This window comes from Suricata suricatta, chromosome 13 (genome assembly GCF_006229205.1).
Source record: "Suricata suricatta isolate VVHF042 chromosome 13, meerkat_22Aug2017_6uvM2_HiC, whole genome shotgun sequence".
NCBI lineage: Eukaryota > Metazoa > Chordata > Mammalia > Carnivora > Herpestidae > Suricata > Suricata suricatta.
The window spans coordinates 8,350,981-8,356,379 of NC_043712.1; the positions used below are offsets into that span (position 1 = coordinate 8,350,981).

The 5,399-nt window shown below is 52.0% G+C and overlaps 1 long non-coding RNA gene across 1 annotated transcript in view; it reads left to right on the forward strand.

Annotated features, from left to right (window-relative positions):
* Positions 1 to 3,524, forward strand: part of LOC115276817 — a 14,047-nt gene extending 10,523 nt beyond the window's left edge. Inside the window, exon 2 of the long non-coding RNA XR_003902103.1 lies at positions 3,053 to 3,524. This is a non-coding gene — a long non-coding RNA (uncharacterized LOC115276817). The remainder of the gene's footprint in view (positions 1 to 3,052) is intronic.
* The last annotated feature ends 1,875 nt before the right edge of the window (positions 3,525 to 5,399 follow it).

Here is a 5,399-nt window from a genome sequence, read left to right on the forward strand (position 1 = left end):
GTCAGACAGGTGGAGGGGTGTCCACCATATCAGTCACCCTCATTGGTCAAAGGCTGACCCCACTGGGTGCTGTCTCTTCCTGCACATTTGGATTACAAACCTGTGAGTGCCGAGTGGGTTTCCACTGTGCACTGTGCTAATTGTAGAAAGTGAGCAACGCAGGGCACACCCAAGCAAGGCAGCGCCTTGTCACCCCTGCATGCAGCGGGAATAGAGGCCACAGAGCCCGTGGCATCTGGAGCGCTTCCCGGCGTCCAGACAGCGTCTCTGAAGAGGTGGCACCTGGGCTGGACCCAAGGTGAGAGTGAATCAGCCTGTGGGCCTCTGAGCCACTTGCGAAGAAACCTAGAAAGATCATATGGTTGTAGGGTTGTTTTTTTTTTTTTTTTAGTACAGAAACAAATGAACGTGTTATGTTTTTTTATTAGCCGTAAGTTTCGGAGAGATAGAGTATCTTATTTGTTACTTTTCAAGTATCGGAGTGTAGCTGACATACAAGGTTGTGTTATTTTCAGGCCTACAACGTGATGACTCCGCACACGAAGCAGTGCTCACCGCTACAGGTGTGGTTACCATCAGAAAGAACTCATGGTTGGGGTGCCCGGGGGGCGCGGTCAGTTAAGCTTCCAACTCTTGATCTTGGCTCAGGTCACGATCTTGCGGTTTGTGAGTTCGAGCCGCACATCAGGCTCTGTGCTGGCGGTGGGGAGCCTGCTTGAGATTCTGTCTCTTCTTCTCTCTGCCTTTCCCCAGCTTGTGCGCGTGCTCTGTCTCAAAAATAAATAAACTTAAAAAAAAGAGAGAGAGAGAAAGAACACGTGATTGTGGCTTTTCTGGTCATGACTTGACCTTTGGGGAGACCTTGAGCCAAGCCTTGGGAGCCTAGCTGGTTTCTGATACCAGAACCAGATCTGGGTCCTGCGGAGATACAGCCAGCAGGCAGTGCCCCTTGGGAAGTCAGAACAGACATCAGTGACATAAACCAGGGGTGAGTTCCGTTTGGGACCTTCATGATTTGATGATAATCGTGGATCCTCTGGTTGGCCTCCAGCAGCGCCATCCAGTAGAAATGCACAAAATGTATGTGCTTTAAAGTTTCCTAAGAATCATTGAAACAAAGAAATAGATGAAAGCCATTTTAATAAAATATATTACTTAATCTAATATATAAAAATGGTATCATTTCAACATGTAGTGCATATAAAAAATTAATGAGACAGTTTATGTTCTTTTTTTTTTACACATTTATTTATTTTTGAGAGACAGAGAGTGAATAGGGGAGGGGCAGAAGGAGAAAGAGACACAGAATCTGAAGCAGGCTCCAGGCTCTGAGCTAGCAGTGAGCACAGAGCCCAACTCGGGGCTCAAACCCCCGAACCACGAGACCATGACCTGAGCTGAAGTTGGACGCTCAACCGACTGAGCCACCCAGGTGCCCCGAGACAGTCTACATTCTTTCGTTCATATCAGGTGCTTGAATTCTGGTGTGTACTCTGGTGTGTCTAGCAGCTAGTAGGTACTGAATGTATTTCAAGGGCTTTGCGGCTCCACGTGGCTAGTGGCTCCTGTTGGACAGCCTAGCCCTAGACCTTAGAAGTGTAGTCTGTCTTGTGTATTCAGACAGTGTGTTTCTGTTGTAAGCGTTCAGTGTCTTAGTGGACACCGGTCCGTTGGCAGTGACTAGCCCAGGAGTGAATAGCCAGCATGTTGTCTTTAGTGGACATCTCATGATACATATTTTTTAATAATTAAACATTTTATCTTGAGAGAAGTGTTGATCCACACACAGTTGTAAGAAATAATGAAGAGACATCTCTTTATGCCCTTTACCCAGTTTTAGTCCAATGGTAACATCTTGTAAAGTGCGGTACAATATCACCACCAGGAAATTGACATTGATATAATCCACAGGGCTTATTCAGAGTCCCGTTTCACTTGTGCTCGTGTGTGTGTGTCTTTCTGTGCAATTTTTTTCTTTTAATTTTTTTAATGTTTATTTATATTTGAGAGGGAAAGAGGGGGAGAGAGAGAGAGAGAGAGAGAGAGAGAGTATGTGTGTGTGTGTGTGTGTGTGTGTGTGTGTGTGTGTGTGTGCACGAGTGGAGGAGGGGCAGAGAGAGACAGAGACCAAATCTGGAGCAGACTCTAGGCTCTGAGCTGTCCGCATAGAGCCCGATATGGGGCTCGAACTCACCAGCAGTGAGATCATGACCTGAGCCGAAGTTAGACACTTAACCAGCTGAGCCACCCAGGCGCCCCAGGTTCTGTGCAATTCAATCACACATGTAGATGCATGTATCCGCTCCCACAGCCAACGTACAGAACAGTTCTCTCCCCACAGGACCCCCCGGTGTCCTTTTATACCCACACCCCCTCCTTCCTGCACCTCCCATTTTTAGCCTCTGGCAGTCTCTAATCTAGTTTTCATTTCTAAAGTGTTGTCATTTCAAAAATGTCAGATAAGTGGAATCATATGATACATGACTTTGTGGGACTCTCCCCCCTCACCCAGCACCACTCCCTGGCGATCCATCTAAATGATCGTCAGTATCGATAGCTCCTTACTTTTTCTTGCTGAGTACTATTCCACATCCTGTGCCCTGTGACTAATGGCCTCAAGCAGCTTGGGGCCGTCTCTGGGTCCACAGTGTGCCCTTCATAGCCATTCTACCTTGGATGGTTGAATAGAAGTCACATGCCAGGCAGGCTCTGACTGCTTTACAGTGATTTGTATTTAAATGACAGAAGGTTAAGGTTAAGGTTAGGATAAAGGTTAAGCAAGATAATTCCCAGAGTGTTTAGCAGAATGACTGGTGAGTTAATATGTACCTGCTAAACATGAACCGAGGTAAAGTTATTTACAAAGGTGAGTTTGGGTGTGCTGTGATGCACAAAGGAAGAGAATCGGGAGCTCCCAGTGCCCGATCGGTGAGCACAGACTTTTCTCCAGGGGACGTCTCAGACCAGGTTGGCCAGGCTTGCCCGCCGGGATGTAGGGCGGCAGGATTCAAACGTGGACTAACTCTATGTTTTCCGTTTGTCCTGACATCAGAGGCTGTGGAGGACCGTCCACACTGGCCTGATGGGTCCCAGGACTCTCAAAGCAGCACTCGGGGGCTGCTTTTTCCACCTTTATGTCTACACTGCTGGCTCTACCCACCTGCCCAGCCTCTGCTCCGCGCTGCTCTCTCCTGCGCCTCTGGGTGATCGGATGCTAACACCTGCTGTGCCGAGAGCTGATCTCCGCCTGCCTGAGCTCAGAGGTCCAGCCCCTCTGCTGTGAGGCGCTGCGCAAGCTGCCCACACACAGCCAGTGGCATTTCGGCAGCCGCCGCAGACTGTCACCCACTGCACCCACCTGCTCCTCTGTGCATGACGTTCAAGATCCACCCACCTGGTCCTTCCACAGCCTCCCCATGTCTGTGAAGGGGATTCCTTCGTGCCTCTTGCTCAGGCCCAAGACCTGTCTTCTTTCTCTCATGCCACGCTCTACTCCATTCAGAAACCTCAGTGCTCCCTTCCAAGCGTGTCCTGACTCTGAGCATCTCTCCCGCACTCCGACCACTTCACCTGTATCTGGTCGAGGGCACCGTCACCTCTGCTCAAATGGCGGCGATGGCCTTCTAACTCACCTCCCCGCCTGTAACTCCTTTGAGATGCACCCCCACCCCGCCCAGTACTCATTTCCTTCCCTGTTCTGTTTTTCCTGGAGCACTCAGCACCATCTAACCCGTGGTATTCTTTGCTTATTAATTTTGTTAAGTGCCTGTCCCTGCCTTTCTAGAACATGAGTGCCGTGAGGACAGGGACATGGGGCTGTGCTGCTCTCTGCTGTAGCTCTGGGCCAGTGCCTGGTGCATTGCAGGGCTGGGGAAATGCTTCCTGCAGGGCCGCATCCCGCTGCACGCACAAGCCGGGTTTGCTGCACAAATGAAACTCCTGAGCCACCGAGGATTCACTGGCTAAGATTTAGGTCCTCGCCTGCTCCATGCCCTGGGCTCACTCCCTGCGTCATCGTCATGGTTACCAAAAGTCCAGAGTGGCCCTAGATGTGGGTCTCTCTTCAGCCAGTGCGCATTCACCTGGGGATTTGGCACCAATGGGCTGCAAATTGGCACCTTGTCATTCAAGCCAGGCCACATGTCTGCGACCACCCTGGGTTCCAGATGCCTGATTCCCCTGGGCACACAGGGTCTTACCGTCCAGTTGGGTTCCTCATTCCCCATGACTTACAGCAGGGCCATGGAGATGGCAGGGTTGCGGGGAGCGGATCATATGACAGTTCAACAAAGCCCTACTATGTGCCATGCCCTCACTGGCTCCTAATATCAACCCTGGGATGCAGGTGCCGTCATCGACCCCTCCATGCTTGAGCCCCTGTGAACTGGACGACTGCCCGAGGGCTCCCAGCAGGTACAAGGTGGAGCTGGGTGCTGGCCCAAGCTGCCTGGTGCCGACACCCGTGGTGCAAAGGGGGTAGAATGGGAAGAGGGGGCTCTGGGCTCCTGTCTGCGGGTCAGGGGCTACTGCAGGGTCTGTGAGCCACCTGTAGGCCACCTAGGATGAGATGTGAACATGAGGCTAGGGTGGAGGCGAAGCTACCTTCAGGTCCTTCCCGATGCTCCCAAGGACTCAGCCCTGCACGGGTTTCTCCATGGCCCCTCCCTCTGGGTTCCATATGCTTCTAGAATGTAGAGGCTGCAGGAGCAAGGAGAGGTCCCCTCACCCCATGGCCTGCCCAGTGAGGCTAGGGCTGGGTCGTCCCCTCCCACTCACAGGGATGCTGACTGCTCGGAATGTGAGTGTCCATCCCTGGGCAAGGGCAGAGCAAGGTGGTGCTTAAAGGGCATGGCTGGGGGTGCCTGGGTGGCTCAGTCGGCTGTGTCCGACTTTGGCTTAAGTCACCATCTCACAATTTGTGAGTTTGAGCCCTGCATTGGGTTCTCTTCTGTCAGCACAGAACCTGCTTCGGATCCTCTGTCCCCCACTCTCTGCCCCTCCCTGGCTCATGTGTGCATGCTGTCTTTGTCTTTCAAAAATAAATACACGTTAAAAAGAGGGGGCACGACTAGTGCCACAGGGACACAGACGGGGAGAGGTTGGGATCACACAGTGGCTAAGGACACAGGGGACAGTACTGGGCATATCCCTGGATAGAGGGCATGAGTCTCAACTGGATTCTTAATGGGGACATAGTAGACCACGGCTGGGGACAGCGTGACAGGACGAGAGACACAGTGGGGCAGTCCTAGGGGACACAGTGGTGTTGTCAGGGCTCTAGGAAGCCCCGTCTAGAGCTGCCCCTGGGCCTCCTATCCCCTCCCCTGCTCAGGACTCTCAGCATTACCCTCTCACCCCACCCCTGCCTCACTCCATCCAGGCGCTGCTCCTGTGCTCTG